This window comes from Rattus rattus, chromosome 6, assembly GCF_011064425.1.
Source record: "Rattus rattus isolate New Zealand chromosome 6, Rrattus_CSIRO_v1, whole genome shotgun sequence".
Lineage (NCBI taxonomy): Eukaryota > Metazoa > Chordata > Mammalia > Rodentia > Muridae > Rattus > Rattus rattus.
In genome coordinates, this window is record NC_046159.1 from 19,474,174 (window position 1) to 19,492,840 (window position 18,667).

The 18,667-nt window shown below is 47.0% G+C and overlaps 1 protein-coding gene across 1 annotated transcript in view; it reads left to right on the forward strand.

Moving 5' to 3' along the window:
* Tead4 (TEA domain transcription factor 4) overlaps window positions 1-18,667 on the forward strand; it is a 104,872-nt gene that overhangs the window by 71,384 nt on the left and 14,821 nt on the right. The window lies entirely within an intron of this gene.

Sequence of the window (18,667 nt, forward strand, 5' to 3'; positions counted from 1 at the left end):
GATATCTATCACAAGGGCCAGCAATATGGCTAAGTGAGCAAAGGTGCTTGCCATTAAGCCTGATGACTTGAGTTCAACTCCTAGAACACACATATTTGAAGGAGAAAATTTACTCATGCAAGTTGTCCTCTGACTTAACCATGCACATAGTACAACACCACAAAACCTTTGTGAAAGTTGACAAAGGAGTGCTAATTATGCTGTGATGAAGGTGGCTTGGAAGACATTATGCACACACACACACACACATAAGTCCACACACATACAGACAAAATACATGTAATATATATTATATAATATATAGGCTTCTAATATATAAATAAAGTATCATCAAAAGATAATAAATTAGGTGCATGACTTCTGTAATTCTAGTCCTCAGGAGGCTGAAGTCAAAGGAACAAAGGTTGGGGTCAGCCTGGACTACACAGCAGGATCTTAGTTCAAGCAAAGACACCACGAGGGTCTGGTGTGGTTGATGAGGGTAACACTGGTCAGAGCCCTGTGACCCCATGTCTGTCATCTGAGTTTTGTCACCATATCTCTGGTTTCAGTCCCTTTCCAGGTCATTCGGACTCATGACAATGTTTTTCTTCTTGCTGATTGGTGGGCAACATTTCTGCTCTGTTCTAGTCACAGCATAACCTAAGCTCACACACTGTCTCTGTGTTTTCAGGCCAGTCTGGCATACTTGGTCTCCCGGGGTGCCCACACGACTTAGAGAATGTGAGAGAAAGCCTGCCTGGGTTCAGGTCCCTGCTCACTTCATTTGTCACAAGAAGACCTTGAGCCGTGGATGACCCACATCCTCCAGGACTCACGGTTGCTCTTCCTGCCTTGCTGCACACCCTGCAGCTGTCCTTCCTTCTCCCAGCATTATGATTGTCACAGGGGGAGACTGCCGCTGTCCTGGGTTGGGAATGGAGAGCGTTTAGTAAGGGGGCGGTTTGTCTCAGAGGCTAAGCATTGGCTTGGATGATGCTGGAATTGTTTGCTTTCCTTCCTCCTACTGAATGGCTCCATGTAAACCATGCATACGCAGACACTGCAAACAATATCTCTCCTTCTGTGCATAACTGTGTCCTCACTCACAAGTACTGTTCATCCAAAATGGCGACGGTTAGCCCTTCTCAGCTGTCTCTCTCTCTCTCTCTCTCTCTCTTTCTCTCTCTCTTTCTCTCTCTCTCTGTCTCTCTCTATGTCTCTCTGTCTCTGTCTCTCTGTGTGTGTGTGTAATCTGTCTTCCATGCCATCTTAATTAAAGCACACTTAACATCCCCTTATCAGCTTACACAAGATTTCACTGTAGAAATAGGTGCCAAAGGAAAGAAAACTGGTACTTGAGTGTCACCTAGTGGTGTAAGACTGGTTGTCACTTGTGCCTGACTCCTGCACCAGGATAGGCAGTTCACAGCATGCACTCTGGTTCATGTGGCATTTCCCTCTGTGCTGTGTGGTGAGTGAAGAAGTCTCACGTAAAAACCATTCTTCTCCTGGGCAGTGGTAGTACACACCTTAAATCCCAGTGCTTGAGAGCCCCTCGTCTACAGAGCAAAATGCATGACAGCCAGGGCTACACAGAGAAACTGAATCTCAAGTGAACAAGCAAAAAAACAAAGAAACAAACCCTGAGTTCTTGTTTTTTTTTTTTTCCCCCTGAGCTGGGGACCGAACCCAGGGCCGGAACCCAGGGCCTTGTGCCTCCTAGGCAAGCGCTCTACCACTGAGCCAAATCCCCAACCCCCACTGAGTTCTTGTTTTAACCCATTGTATTGCTTAAGGTAAAATGAAGGAATGAAAGAGGTTTGGTGTTGCCGGGCAGTGGTAGCTCACACCTTTTATGTTGGCACTTAGGGGACAGGCTGGTCTACATGGTGAGTTCCAGGGCGGCCAGACCTAACAACAAGACCTTGCCTTGGGGAAGCAAGAGCAGATGAAGAATCAGACTTCTGTAAGTCATTTCTAGGAAAATGGGTGGAGTTAGAAATCATGAAATCATGTCAAACAAAATCAGACCAACCCAGAGAGGCAAATACATGTTTACACACACACACACACACACACACACACACGCACGCACGCACGCACGCACGCACGCACGCACGCACGCACGCACAAACGCAAACACACACGCACAGTCACAGACGTTTAAAAGAATTCAGTAATTGAAATACAGAAGGATGTGTCAGTGAGATGACTTGGTTTATGCCCCTGCCTCCAAGCCTATTGATGCACACGGTAGAAGGAGGGAACAATACCCAATACCCAAAAGTTGCCCTTTGGCTCTCCCATGCTTCCTCACAGTTTAGCCTCACAGGCACTCAGAGAAGGCTTGTCATGGTCTGTGGGGACCCAGCTATCTCTTGAGTTAGCAGTAGAACTTGCCATTATCTATGTGTTTGCTGAAGGCACAAGTTACAGGGTCACAGGCTGATGTCAGGGTTCGAGAAAAATCCTGTGGGGCCGCACAGTGTGAGGAAGGGTTGGATACTCTGATGCATGAAGAAGGTCTAGGTTGTAGTAGAAGCCTCTGGACATTGAAACTGTTGGGAATGTGAGATGTCTACCAGAGGATGCTGCAGGTACCCAGGAGAGCCAGCTCATGGGAGAGGCCATGGCTGCAAATGACAGAACCGTGGGGGCTGGAATTCTTAAACTCTTGTACCTCAGATATCACCTTAAGCCCTGGACATCAGTCGTGGAGCTGTAGAATCTTTCTTTAAAGGTTTTGTGGACATGCCTCTGTGTATATGTGAGCTCCTGTGCATGGGTGCCCATGGAGGTGGGAAGAGAACAGAAGAGGGCGTGAGGTGCATAGCATGGGTGCTGGGAGCTGAGCTCAGGTTCTCTGTGAGAGCAGCAAGTTCTCTTAGCCACTGAGTCTGCCTCTTTCCAGCACCGGGTCTCTTCTTGCTGCTCTCCCTGCTGTCTCTTTGACATGGGAATGTCTACTCGGCTTTATGATGGGTGGGAACTGTGTGGTTTTCCTTTCTGATGGTGTAAGGTTTATAGCTCTATGTGGTCTCCTTTCTGACTTTGCAGGGCTCATAGCTCAGATTACCACTGCAGAGCCTATACTCTGGGCACTTCTGACTCATGGGCTTGACCCTTTCTGGGTCTGCAGTGAGTGGCTGCCACAGATTTGCATTTGGAGTTCCCAGTCCTCAGCCTGTGGCTCTATTTTAAGGTGATGGAGCTTTTAAGAGGTGTGGGCTTGCTGCTGAGAATAAGACTCTAGGGGCAAGCCCTTGAAGGTTATACACACTCCTGGTTTGGGCTTGCGGCCTTGGCTTCCTGTCCCATGCCATGTGAACAGCCACTATCCTATCCGACTAGTACTGGATGGAATCATTCTGCCATGCCTACCCTGTAATGAGGGACTGGGATGGCGAAATAAACCTCCTCTCTTGGCTGACTGCAGTATTTAGTTACACCGATCTTAAGGTAATTAATATACTGTCCAACCAAGAATTAATTTAATGTGCCCACGTGGGCAGTTATGAACTTACTTCTCATTGTTTTGGAAGCAAACCAGAAAGCTGGCACCGAGCCAGAATTCGGGGTTAGCAGAGGCTCTCCCATGCCTGCCGTGAACCAATTGTGTTTTTTCTTCTCTCCTGATCCTTCCAGGCCAAAGGTTCTCTCACTGAGCTGTACCCAAGCCCTGACCCCATTTTTTTCTTTCTTTCTTTTTTTTTTTAAAGATTTATTCATTTATTATATATAAGTACACTGTAGCTGTCCTCAGATACACCAGAAGAGGGCATCGGATCTCCTTACAGATGGTTGTGAGCCACCATGTGGTTGCTGGGAATTGAACTCAGGACCTCTGGAAGAGCAGTCCGGTGCTCTTAACCACTGAGCCATCTCTCCAGCCCCATTTTTTTCTTTTTTTGTGGTTGAAAAATCCATAAAATTTTTTATTCCACTTACAACAACTTTAATACAAATGTTCTTAACAATTGTGCTTGGATTGTTCATGAAAATTGCATGAGACATTAAAGCAAGGCTAGGCTCCATCTTGAGCTATTTCCATGTTAATTATTTTTTACAGCACATACATGTTAAGCAAGTATCAGAAGAGGAATATCACAAAAGTCTGAAACAAAAAACTAAAAGAAGAAAAAAAGCCTAACACATGGGATTTTGTTTACAATTGTCTTTGTTTAAGGCTTTTGTTCACACACTGAGCCAGGAACACCAAGCAATTACTTTTTACTGCATCTTAACTTTTACATTTGTTCTTAGATTGCCTAAGACTTTAGATACAAATAAAATATATAGCAAAAGTAACAAAAGCAAGTAACTTTTCAAACAATGGAATGTGAACTGTTTCTTCCCTAGAGTAAACTGCTTCACAGCTTTGTCTAGAGATCACTGGTAAAGGGTGTTCACGTGGAGACAGGTGATTTCAATGCATCCAGCCACTGGACGCTTGTGCCACAGTCACAAGTGGCACCTACAGACAGTACACTCCAATTATCCCTTCTGTTCCCTACCAACCAGCACAAAACCAGTATGTAGGCAGTTTACTTTGCTTAGACACTGGCCCTTACCAAGCCACAATGTACCAAGAGTACTATGCTAAACATGTATAACCCCTGTGAAAATCCCACATTCTCCATATTGGTGAAAATGAAGTTAAGTCAATTGGCTCTACTTGTCTGCCCCTGTCCCCACTCTTTGAAAGCCCTGTTCTCTGGTCCTTGGAACACTAGGACACACCTGCAATCAACCACACCTTCCTCTGTCTCTGGCAGGCAGACCTCATGGATGAGGACGGCAGCACCTTCCATGGAGTCTCCAGCCAGTATGAGAGCCTGGAAAACATGATTATTACCTGCTCTACTAAGGTCTGCTCATTTGGCAAACAAGTGGTGGAGAAAGTTGAGGTAGGAGCCCACCCAGTGGGTGTAGGGCAAACAGGGGTGGTCTGTGTGCTCCCTTTCACAGGTCTCCTGGGGGCAGGATCACTAATGGAGGCCCTGGGCAGAGGTGGGCTCCCTGTCCCTTCCACACACCATGGCTTTAAGGAAGTACATCTTTAGGATTAGGCATGAGGCATCTGATAAGTTACTGATTTAATTGCCTGTCCCGCCCCTCTGATCCCTTACTGAATCTTCTGGCTGGGATCCTTTCAAACCTTCCTGGGAAGCACTCCACATCCTCTAGAGCAGGGTGGCCCAGCTAGCCCAAGTATTTCTCCCTAATCCATCTGTGTCTTTGCCAGCCTGGCTGAGATCTAGGAGAGGCCTTTCCCAGTCACACAGCTCCCTAGTGGCAGAGGCAGGTGAGATGGGTGTTCAGGGTGTGTTTGCTTCTTGCTCTTTCCTCCTTAAGTACTGAGACTTTCAGTCCCTTTGCTCTAGTTCTTTCGACTTTTGTAAGAGCCTGGGCGTGGGAGGCAAGTACTCGACCACTGAGTATGTGCTCAGTCAACCCCAGTCCTCCTCCTCTCCCTCCCCTCCCTCCCTCCTTCCAGCTCTCTTTTCCTCCCTTCCTTCCTCCTTCTCTCCGTCCCTCCGTCTCTCCCTCCTTCCTCCCTCCCTTTTCCTTCTTCCATTACTTCTTCCCTCCCTCTCTCCCTTCCCTTCCCTCCCTCCCTCCCTCTCACCCTCCTTCCCTGTCTTCCTTCCTCCCTCCCTTAAGAAAGTCTTCAGATGCTCCCATCCCAGAACACTCAGCTTACCTTCCAATTGTGGAGAGCCACAGAAACCTTCCACTTGGGCAGAATTTCCTGCTTCTCTTCAGGGCAGGCAGCCTGATGGTGAGAACAAGTTTAGAAAACCTGTGTTGATCTCTGTAAACCTTCTCGAGCCCCACTTCCTGTTGGATGTTTAGCGTTGTGTTAACACCTGCTGACCCCCTTATCTCTAAGGGAGCCTCAGGTTGTCCTCACTATCCACTGGTTCCAATAGCTGTGACATTCTGAAGCTGTTGTGTAATGACAAAATGGCACCAAGGCCTCCACCCCAGCATACCTGTGACCCTAAGGTCTATGACTCTGTGGAATGTTTAACATTGTGCACAGTGCCAATCTGGTCACCTCTTGGCAGTGGTCTGAACTGATGGTGATCTCTGCCTGGGTTGACAACCACCTCATGCCAAAAGCTAGGAGCCAGGCAGGTCCTAGAAGGGACCTTTGCTTTGGGGTCACAATCCTGGAATTGGCAGGAAGCTTTCCATAACTGTTAGCGACACTGAGGCCCACCCATGTAACAGCTCTCTGCTTGGGCGAGTAGTCCCGTAGTGGCAGTGGACGTGTGCAAGTGTGCTGTGGTTTGTTTCTTTTGGTGCTAAAGATAGATGCCAGGACTCAGTGGCTCAGATGTACTTTCATTAAACGTATCAAGGTGCCCATGTCTCTATGCAGTCATCGTCCCACAGGTCATCCCTCTAGCTCCTAGGCCAACAGCATCCAGCACCGAAGTTCATGCCCTTGACTGTTCCATCTCAAAGTTGCTGGTACCCACCCTGACCCCGCCCAGTGTGCAACGCCTGTCCTCCTGCCCCATCTCATTGCTGCTACTTCTGGGTCTTTACGTTTTCCTCTCCTAGAAGTGTCTGCCTGTCTTGCAAGTGACAAAGGAGAGAGGCCTGTCTTCATATCCAGGAACCTCCAAGGATGGGCCTGGGCTGGAGTTGAAGGGATTCTAAGCCTCTGTTCCCCTGGGAGTCCACAGACAGAGTTTGCTCGCTATGAGAATGGTCACTATTTGTACCGCATCCACCGGTCCCCACTCTGTGAGTACATGATCAACTTTATCCACAAGCTGAAGCACTTACCTGAGAAGTACATGATGAACAGCGTGCTGGAGAACTTCACTATACTGCAGGTATGACGTGTGGCAGATGCCGCGGGTGGAGTGCATCAGTGGGCGGTGCCAATGGCTTCCCTATCCAGAGCTTTGACCCTCACCTTCTCTCCTGCAGGTGGTCACCAACCGAGACACACAGGAGACCTTGCTGTGTATTGCATATGTCTTCGAAGTTTCAGCCAGCGAACACGGGGCTCAGCACCACATCTACCTCTTTGGGAAAGATTGAGAGATTTGGAGAGCAATTGTGAGGGGACAAGTCCAGGAAATTGGGACCTGGGAGGGAACCTTCAGGGACAGCCCCCAAAAGAGCCAGGAGAACTAAGCAGAGTTGCCAGTTCTCTTCTTACCAGGAACAAACTGCCTGCTCTCGCAGTGCTCAACCCCCAATAAACCCAAGGAGTCAAGTATTTTCAGAGGAGCTGGTTTAGCCTGTATGAACCCAGAAGGGCAGTGGAGAAGGGGGCACCAGGAGGCAAGCTGGAAGCGATAACCTGAGGTGCCCCAGGATGGCCCAGGAACCAGAACCCCGGTGGACTCAGCCAGCCTTATCACCAAGACACCAAAGCTCAAGACCCAGTGGTCCCTTCTCAGCTGCTGGAACCCTGTACTCTGCTGCTGGTCATACTAGAGACCTGAGGACAGATATCATGTGGGTCACACACCCAGAGATGCTGTGCAGGACTTAGTGCACATTGTCAGTCAATCTTGCCATCGATACTGGAGTTTCGATATGGAAGAAGCTCCACCCCTACAAAAGGGGCTGGATTTAGGTGTGGCTGCAACATAGTTGTTGGACTGAGACCCTATGAAGAGCTCCTCAGGTGGCTTTGTTCCTTCTGCAGTGGCCCAGCATGGAACAGGGGCTCCAGACTGAAGCAAGGCTTGGAGTTAGGGAGTTCTGCTTCAGGGCCAGCATTTCCAGCGGCCTGACCTCTATGGCTTCTTCAGCTTCTCTATTAGTCCCCTTACTCCTCTGCTCAGCCCTGTGAGGGGAGAATGTTTGTACAGTACCTGAGTCTTGTGGTGCCAGTTAAATGATCCAATCCTCAGCCCCTTGCCTCTCTCCCTCTGGAGGTCCTGCATCTGTCTCTCCCCTGCCCTCTCAAGGCTTTCTGGTCTCTGCTTCCCCAGTTGGAGCCAGTTCTAGTAGTCTGGAGCCTCAGGAAGAAAGCTATAACCTGGGTGTGTTTGTGTGTGCCCAGGCCTCAGGGATGCATCTGTGAGGGTGTAGCAGTGGGCAGGGCAACTTTGTGGGGATGCTACAGAGGTGAGGAGACAAGGGCTCTGGAGGCAGTCTAGCTTGACTTTGATGTGCAACCTTCAAAAAAATGTTGTGGTGCCTCAGTTACCCCATCTGTAAAATGGGTATAACATTCACCTACCTCGTGAATGGACAGTGCCTCACACAGTGCTGAGCACATCCACATGTTCAATAAATATGCATCGGTACTAACCGTTGGAACTTCAAGTCCAGCTAAGGATCCAGGCTGGAGAGCTATGCACTAGGGTGGGTAGTCCCTGCCTATCACAGAGAGGAGTGATCAGAGGGTCTCAGGGAAGAGGTAGCATGAGGGAACAGGTTATAAGAGGAAGGTAGCTAATATTTACTGGTGTTATTTCTGTGGTTTTGATGTTGGGGCTAGTGTTTGACACAGGCTAAGCGACCATGAAAGTATGCAAATAAGCGTATGGGAGCAGTTTGTAAGTATCTCAGATGAGGAAGACAGACTGAGCTACCCAATCTTTCTGGAGCCCCAAGTTCCCTCTCCTTAACACAAAGCAATTTAACCCATACTCTGCTCCCTACCATGTTAGGATGGTTGCCAATACAGGCCTTCTTCCTTCCTACAGTGCCGGGTAGAGGTCCTGCCATCACACGGGGTCAGGGGTACTTGAAATTCTACTGCAACCCTGGCCTTGTGACCAGGATTCACCAGTCCACATGCAGGCCTGTGTTTGCAGTCTCCCTCCCCCTGTCCAAATCCCAGCCCTGGCCCCCTCCCACTGCCCGGAGCACACTTAGACATTTTAGACTATGGAGTCAGCCTCTTGGGACATGAGGAGTACAACCTTTTCCTATTGGAAGCAGGTCAGTCCAGAGGTTTGGGTGCCAGTGTGGGTTGTTTTTTTCCTGTGTTAAGTAACCTCAGTGGTCTATTGGAAAGTTACCTTAGAAGACTGTCTTACTGCCTCTCCATTCAAGTCAACAGGGCACCTCCCTTATCCCACCAAGCTGGTACTGGGCTGAAACCATTTAGCTTTTTAAGATGAGTTCTTCGTATCTTGCCTGGACCATTGTCTCCAGTGATCCTCCTGCCTCAGCTTCACAAGGAGCTGGGTTTACGGGTTCTCCCCACTGAGCCCTGCACTCCTATTTTGAAGACTGAAAAAGCAGGGCTCACAGAGCTTTGGGAATTGGGTTCTGGTGTTGGTGTATTTTTTCCTTTGCTTTGTGAGTGGTTGATTGACTTCTGAGGTGTGGCAGGCTCTGGGAATGTGACCATGAACAGAATATTCAGGGTGGCTGTGAGCCTGCTTTGGACTGAGGTGGGGGTGAGGGGTGGTTGGCACCAAGTTAAGGTGACTCATAGGCAGTGGGCAGTGGGGGTAGGTGGGTACCTAAGGTCAGCTTCACTTTAGGGGAGGCTGCTGAAGCCCGGCCTCTTCACTGATTCTTGAACTGCAGACAAGTGGATCCGAAGGAAGGAAAATTCCAAGGGAGAATTGAGAGGCCTGGAGAAAGTGAGGGATGGGTGTGCTCCAGGGGTATGGTGACTGACCTAGGCTGGACTTAACCCTAGCTAACAGGCCAGGTAGGAATTCAGGCGGTTCAGTCCTTTGTGTCCCCTGCACTCCCCTGTAGATGTGCACTTTGGAATGCTCTCAGGATGGTAGCTAGAACTGGGGGTGTTAAGCAAGGGAGTACATTCCTTTGATGCTATTTTTAGAAGAGAGCTCTGGAGCATTGGGTTTGTACAGAGGAGCAGGTGGAACTGTTGGGGGTTGCAAACCCATGAAGCCTGCCGACCTGGGTGTCTGTGGGTGGAAACTTTGTTTTCTGGATCTGTTACACTTGGCAACCAGGCGAGAGGCAAGAGAGAGTGGAGGTGGCATGGCCACCCGTGTCACTGGGCAAGGGACCCCAAAGTCCTAGGGAGAGAGAGCCCTCCATCCTGGGGGTGGAAATATTCCAGTGTTATCTAGTTAGCAGGAAATGCCAAAAATGGCTGTAGGGACAGGGGAGAGGTCTTTTGCCTGACAGGGTCTGACACTGTTGGGGCAGATTGTGCCAAAAAAGTGTCAAAGGAATGGAAAGTGTGTGCCCACCCCACCACCACACAACCCCACCCCTACACAAAACAATGCACACACACAAAAACTAAAACAAATGAATAAACGAGAGAGAGAGAGAGAGAGAGAGAGAGAGAGAGAGAGAGAGAGAGAGGCGCATATGTATGCATGCGTACAAATGGTTTCCTAGACTTCTGCAATAGACCTTTTGTCCCTAGTCTATGGTGCACTCAGTCTAGTCTTTCCCAGACTGGGGACAGAGTCAGATGGCAGAGGTTAGAGGACTGAGGGGAGCCTGGGACCTGGACCTGGGGCAGTGTATCCCCTATCTGGGCTCCCAGGCACAGAAGAGAACACCAGAGCAGGGGGAGCTTCCCCCAGGTTTCTACCTGGGGGACACCGGGGCCTGACCCTGTGCTGAAAACCTCTTAGAGCTGCAGTAGCAGGGGTCAGGGGCACCTCAGACCACCCACCTTACAGATCAAAATGAAAACGACCTTTACCCAAAGGACTGACTCTTTATAGAACGTAGCTAACTGATCTGCCCAGCCAAGCACCTGGCTGCACAGCTGTGACCCTCTCTACCCCCAACCCCTGACCCCGAGAGCAGAACGAGACCACCATGACTTACACTGTGGAGCCGAATCTCTAAATAAATATCTTCAAAAAAGTGTCTCCGACTTGGCTTTTGTATATAGACTTTGTGAATTAAAAAGGGCGCAGGTATGTGTGTGCCTTCCTGGACAGCCAGAACCCAGGCAGTGGGAATGGTGGCCTTTTTTACACTCTACAGATGTCTAATATTCAATTTTAAGGTTTTTATATTTTTTTCTATGTAAACCTCCTTCACCTCTTCAAGTCTTCAGTAAAGTTTGCTAAAATACAGATGTCTGTGCTTATGTGATTTCTTTGTGCAGGAATGGAGTTCTGCGCTTGTTACAGAGCACACACACCAGCAGTGCACAGAGGACAGGTGCACTGCAGCACACAAACCATCGGTGCACACAGGGCAGGTGTGCACTGGAGCACACAGACCAGAGGTGCACACAGGGCAGGTGTGCACTGGAGCACACAGACCAGAGGTGCACGCAGGGCAGGTAAGCACTGGAATAGGCCCTGCAGAACCAAGCCTATGGGAGCAGGAACTGAACTCAGCACTGAAGACTTAGAATGCTCTTGGAAAGGGCACACTAGGAGGCTGGCCATGGTTCCACAGCAAGAACAGGCACTTTACTCAGATCACCCACTCTACTGTGCTAAACTGACCTAGTCTGGGCTTCAGAGAGGCCTGGTGCCTGATGAACCTGCTGCACTTTCTCCCTTGGCTCCTGGCCCTGAGCAGGGATGCATGGGCCTTGCCTGGATGCCTGGGCCTGCCCTTTAGTGGGCACCTTCCTCCCTGGACCAGACTCAGGAAGGACAGCAGGTTCCTATTTGGGTTGGGAGTTGGGGTCATGACTGAGAGGAGAGTTGGGGCTGAGAAGAGAAGCCATGGTCAGCCCTGTGCTGAGACCTGGTGCATTTACAGAAAGAAGAGGAGAAGCAGGAGTGTGATTTGTTCTCAGTGGTAAAGCAAAAAGGTTTTAGAGTCAGGGGAGGTCAGCAGCTGCTCTTCAGAGGGAGATGAGGGAGATGAAGATGAGCATGGAGAAGTGACCACTTATGTAGAGACCCCTGTCCCCTTTTCAAGTAAGAGGACCAGACCCCCCCTTTTTTTTTTATTTAGACAGAATAAATCATGTTTCCCAGCTTCTATTGTTTGGCTGGTGGAGGTAAGCAGAAGAAGATTTCCAGGAGGGACCTAAGAGGGAGGGCCACGGACTGGAGAGATGGCTCAGAGGTTAAGAGCACTCTCTGCTCTCCCAGAGGTCATGAGTTCAATTCCCAGCAACCACATGGTGGCGCACAACCATTGATAATGAGATCTGGTGCCCTCTTCTGGCCTGCACGTATACATGCAGGTGGAACTCTGTGTACATAATAAATAAATCTTTAAAAAAAAAAAAAAAAGAGAGAGAGAGAGAGAGGGAGGGGCACGTACTTTGTTCTAGGGAATTGTAGGGAGAATGGTGTAATGGCCGGATGTAGTGTGACTTTGTAGCAGTGTAACTACACTGGACTGTGAGATGATCTTAGAGTGGCAACTACTCAGGACATAGCAGAAAGACCATAGTGTTACATTGTTCTCATGGATTTCATGTGAAATACATTTTTCATGTTTAAGTAATTTCATTGTGGAATGATCTGATTCTGTTTTGGAATTAGGGTCAAACTTAATTCTAATCTACAACATTATTCAATCTGGTAGCAAATTTGGAGGCAACACAGTTAAGGCAAAAGGAGGTGATGATGACGATGATGATGATAACGATGATGACCCGTATCTACCTACACCATCTGAGACAAAAGTTGCCACCCTGTCTCAGCATAACAAAGGCTTCTGTGACAGGCATCCGAGGCCATGCTCTGCTCCTCCTTGCACTTCAGTTTACAAAACCCTTCTAAAACATTTTCAAGCTCGATGTTCACAGCTGCACTGTGCTCCTACAGACATTCTTTTCACGGATGAAGAGGCTGGGAGAGCAGTGACTAACCTCAACTAGCATCATGGCCTCTGTGTGTGATGTCCCTAGAGGCCCGTGTGTTTGAACACTTGGTCTCCAGCTAGTGGCACTGCTATGGAAGGATTCAGAGCCTTGCTAGTCATAGTATCCTAAAGGAAAGGCTTGAACATTATAAAGCAGCACAGTTCCATCCTAAACTCTCTGTGTCTTGATCTATGTAGAGGTGACCAAGCTGGGACAACTCTTCCACTGCCCCTGGTGAGAGCCGTTTCTGTAACCTTACCTTATCTCCCTCAACATACAGGATTCCCACAAACCACACCTTGCTTCTCTTTGGTGTTTTATCACAGTAGCCAAAAAACATATCAGGAAAATACACTGCAGACATTCTGCCTCCCTTGGTGCCTCAGTCAGCTCTCTGGAAAGCAGGTGGACTGATGGTGGGTGGTCAGGCTTTGCCTGAAGCTGGGCGAGAGACTGGAAACCCCAGAAAGGAGACAACACAGACGTCAGACTAGTACAGTTGTGGAGCACTTGCCTAGTGTATGTGGCCCTGGCTTGCATCTAGGAAAACAAAACAAAAAAATTAAAGCAAGATGAAGAAAGCTTTCTTATTTCTTTCTGGTATAGCAGTCACCTTGTTGGTAAAGCAATTCTACTGTTGTAAGGATGATGTGGTGCCCAGGAGGCTGTGGAACTGCAGGAGAAGACAATAGCGGATGACCAGCTCCATTGGAGGGAAATGTATCCCGCTGGCAGTCAGGGGAGCACATTCTAGAAGAAATTGGAAGTCCTCAGATGACTGCCTGAGTATTTTGAGTGTCAGAGTTTATTTATTTTTTTAAATACAATTTTGAAAAGATTAATGTTTGTTTGTTGTTTTTTCTGTCCTGTACCCACAAGGCCAAGTTGGGAGTTAGAACTTTGCCATAATGCTTTCATTCTGCCTTTTTCCTTTAGTAACATTGCTTTGAGATAAGATTTCACAGAGCTCAGGTTGGCATCAAACTCACGTTTTAGCTAAGGATGACATTTAAACCCAGACTGTGGGAAAGATTGGGATTTCAAATCTGTGCACCACCCTTGTAACACAGAAGGGACAGGGCAGACTTAGTGGGATTCTTTCCAGTCTTTCTTGAAACCTAGCTCTGAGTCCTGCCAGGGACACTGAGGCAGGCGTATGCCAGCTCATTGGTGACAGTGCAGACACTGAGTCCTGGCTTCAGGCTGATTACCCCGGTTCTCAGGCCCTTTGCAGAAGGCCATATGGCTTCTACCTCACCATACTATTTTCTTTTCTTTTCTTTTTTTTTTTTTTTTTTTTTTTTTTTTTTTTTGTTCTTTTTTTTCTGAGCTGGGGACCAAACCCAGGGCCTTGCACTTCCTAGGCAAGCGCTCTACCACTGAGCTAAATCCCAACCCCCTCACCATACTATTTATCTAGTTTCTGCTCTGGGTAGCAAGACGCCCCAGAAATCCCATTCTGTCCAGCCTCCATGGCCCCTGTAACCTTGACTCACCCACCGCAGCTTGGCTCTGGAAGCACATTAAAGCGAGCTTACAATGCCTGCTCCCGGTTGGCCTGGGCCCCTCCCAGCTGTGATCTACCCACTTGCTCTTTCTCTTCATCTCTCTGGTCTGGGATTCCTGGCTGTGCTTCCTGGCTTTGATATTTGCTTCTGAGTTCTCTGCTTTGGCAACTCACCACATTCCCTTATAGCACTGAGGGTTTGGGGGTTGGGGACTCTGGATTTTGTCGATCTGCCCTCTACTATGTCCCCTGCTCTGATTTTATGTACCTAGTTGGTCGATCATGAGGAACATTCACTCTGGTTTGTGCTTTGCCAAATCCTATGGCTAAACAAGGATTGGAAGTGGCCTATGATACGCAAGTTCTGTCCCTGGCCCTAATTGCCCCTTGAGGGACACACACACACACACAAACACACACACACACACGTGTGCATGAGAGCTTCACAATTACAGCTCTCTGTCTCTGATTGTTCAGGAAGTATCTACTCTCTCTAGCTGCTAAGGATTCCATTGAGAAAAAAACCAAAGCCCCTGCCCTCAAAGAGCATTCTTGGGGAAGTCACAAATTCTATCCTCTCAACTGCACTCGAAAAGGGCTGCCATTGAATCCATCCCCTGACTAATTTTTCTATCTGTTCTCTATTAGAAGACAGGGGCAAACGATCAGCAAATGAAATAAGTCAGGAATGACAGCAGTCCTAAGATCTTAGATGAAGGCCCAGCTGTTGTGCCCTGTGGGCAGTGATGGGGTTGAGCTGAGAGCAATTCCTGGCTTTGTTACCTGGTGGGAAAGAGCCTGTGTGAACCAGGTGGTCACTGGGGAAGATTGGCCTTTTTGGAGGGACTTGTGACTGCCTGACCTGGGAACTCCTTGGAGCTACAAGGTCTTGCTTCCCAGTTTTGGAACTTTGCACAGGCAGGTGGCTCCTAAGCAAGTTGAGGTTTGAGAGGTCACTGGGCTGGACCTTTTTACCAAGTGCAGAGGTGGCTCCACTCCCAGGCTGTGATGATAATCTTTGGTGATTTCTTTTGTAGATGAAGCAGGCATTTGGGATGGAATGCAAGAGCCTTCTGTCCCTGGGAAAGGTCTACAGACTAACAGCATCGTCATTACTGTAAAATTCCTTTTAAAATTCCCACACACACTCCAACAAGGCCACACCTCCTAATAGTAACATTGCCCATGGGCCAAACATTCAAACACAAAAATCAATGGGGGACAAACCTATTTAAACCACCACACCTATCTAATGCTGATGGGAAAAAAAAATCTTACAATATCTCCTACATTTAACATTTAACACTAAATTAACTTAATACCAATCAAATTTTGAAATAATTTTAGGAAAGCAGTGCTATTGTCAAACATGCGAATTAATTTGAAAATTTAGAGAAAATGGACAAACTCTTAGAAAATATAACTGACCAAAAGCAAACCGAGGGGAAAGGAGCATTTATATCGCCACTAAAGAGTGAATGAGAATTATAGTGTTTCCCCCAAAAGAAGACACTAAATACTGCATATTTTCTAGCCCGTTTTGTCCTACATTCAAGAAGCATGAACTCATTGGAAAATAGCTCATTGGGAAAGCCTGTGTGCGACTCTGCATTCCTAGGCATGGGCACACACACACACACACACACACACACACACACACACACACACACACACACACACACACACACACACACACAGATGGTGAAGGAGGGAAACAAAGTCAGACACATGGATCCAAATCATTACAAACCCTTCAAGTAAACAACCCCAGGAGACTTTACCAGGCTGGGAATCTTTGATACTAAAACAGAAAAGTAAAAGTTAGGTGTAGGTTACAGGATTATAATCTCGGAAATGTGGAAGCTGAGCTAGAAGAATCTTAAGTTCAAATCCAGTCTGGAGAGCATAGCTAGATTAAGGCCAACAGAGGCTACATAACTACACCCTGTCTCAAACAGAGAAGGAGAAAAATCATAAAGTTAGGGGAAAGCCAAGAACATGTGGATGTGATTCAATAACACATGAACTGTAGAACAAAATCCAACAATGGTTTAAGAAAAGAAGATTCGGGGTTGGGGATTTAGCTCAGTGGTAGAGCTCTTGCCTAGCAAGCGCAAGGCCTGGGTTCGGGTCCCCAGCTCCGAAAAAAAAAAAAAAAAAAAAAAAAAAAAAGAAAAAAAGAAAAGAAGAATCATCACCACATTTCAGCTTTTCCTAGGACCCAGAAATAATCATGTTAAATTTAAAGAAGAAAATATTGCAGTTGCCTCAAAAAAAAAAAAAAAAAAAAGGACATAAAACAAAAAGCAAGCAAACAAAATAACCTAACAAAACAAAACAAACAAAAAAAACCTGGAAATGTAAACATTCATTAATAATTAAAAAAACAAAACCAAAATCTCTCTAAGAAGGAAAATAGGAAACATTGACCTCATAAAACCAACAGTGGTTGGAGAAATAGTCAGAAGTCAATGAATGAAGGTTGTGCTAAAAACCCTTGTCAAGGTACCAACCGGAACAGCCAGGCTAAGGAACATAATCAAAGAACTAAAAACATTGTTTTGCAGGGCTTGAACCATGGAAGAGAAGGTACAGAAAAAGTCCTACATGTCTGGGCTCCTTCAGAGATTCACCACTCTCACTCAAGTTTTGCTCTAGTAAATGAGAGGCTTTTTATTAAAAGAAGACTGACCAGGACCAACCCAGAAAGAATTCCCTAGATAAGGCCCGAGGGTTTTGTTAGCTAAAGGATTACATAGGCAAAACTTACAAAGTGACAATTTTGGGAAGCAAAAGTAACTGCCTGCACCCGGATTTTGTGATATGTCCAGCAGGTAGGTACCTTGGCTATGCAAGCAAGCAGATGTTTTGTAAAAAGCAGAACTTAGCAGTTAGCCTGTTTAATCTCGTGACCCATCACTCTGTAGGAATAGCTGAGGAACTGAAATATTTTGAAATAATCAGCAACTTTTGAAGAGTAGCTCAGCCACACCAGGAAGTGGTCCATCTCAGGCTACCTGACAGGGTACATTCGAGATAGACTCATTTCCTCATGGCTTATGCCAGCTAAAAACAATTCTGTTTTTGCAAGCCTAGCACAATAAGTTTATCCTCTAACATAAAGTTCACCATCACAAAAGGAACCCTGTTAGGTAATCTAAGACCGGTGTGGTAATATGAAAATTTCCTTCTCAGTATGGGAACTGATCCCTCCAAGGTGTAATTAGAAAGAAGGAAAGGAGCCTGGTACAAACAAAATGACACCTGGGAAAATAATCACAAGAAATTCAAACCTTTTACAGAAAAAAAGTACAGTTTTCCCTCACGGTAAAACATTGGTATAAATATATTTGCACAGTTTGTTGATATTTTCAGTGAAAAAGCAAACAATTCGTGTCTCAATTCTTTTTCTCACATTTTTTGTAAAAACATCTCCACACTTTTGAGAGTAGACCATGGAGCTGCTCAAGGGCCCAGAGATGGATCAGTGGTTAAAGTGCTTGCTGTTTAATCATGGCGGCTGGAGTTCAGATCCCAGGACCCAGCGACAACACACAACTCTGCAATTCTAGCTCCAATTTGTCCTTCCTACTGTTTTCTAGGGAGGAGTTCAGGGCTTGCGTTATTGCTAGGTTGTAGTAGAAGTAGCGAGGTGTCTTTCTCAATGGAGCCTATTGACAATGGTGAGGTTTTCTTTATTCTCTTAGGACAATGTATCCACCCTTGGTGAATTGGTAGCAGTTTCGCAAGCTTCCTCTAATACTGAAACACTGAACCATTTCACCCTTCATTCACTCTGAAGGGAAGCTCCTTAGGCAGGAAGGCAACTCAAAAAGTCTCAAGATGGTTCCTGAAACTAATCAGATTCACTAGACTCTTGCCCTGTCAGAGTGAAAGCAAGCTGAGCTGCAAAGAACTCTCTCAAAGGAACCACCCTCAGACCAGCTGTCTTGAAGAAGTTTAGACCAACTGAGGCACCTGGAAAGGACATTAAGCCATCTACAGGCTGTGCAGATTCTCCAGGTTTCCATCTTTTGTGAGCTGTCATCATGCTGGGGTGGGCTTTGGTGATGCAGCTGTCTTTGAGTCATTTCTGCTCCTGTAAGGAACCCTTCACCCATATTCCTTTAAGTAACCCAATAAAACCCATTGGTTCACCAAGTAGGACTTTGGTGGTATGGGCCCTTTAGTCTGTCCTGGGTTCTTCATCTAGGAGAGAGAAAAGTTTTGTCAAGTTTAGTACCTGCGAGGTTTTATAACTGTAAAATTCTATGTATTCTTTGTAATTAGCAAGCCCATTGTGAGAAGATATGTTGAAGGGCACTTATATTTTGTTTCCTATAATTGACCATGATGGGGCAGGTTCCTAAAAGGCAAATGTACTAGTCAGGACCAGTTAAATTATGCTGAGGTGATTTGGGGAACTCTCCTCTGCTAAAGTGAACTGAGCTATGTATCAATTC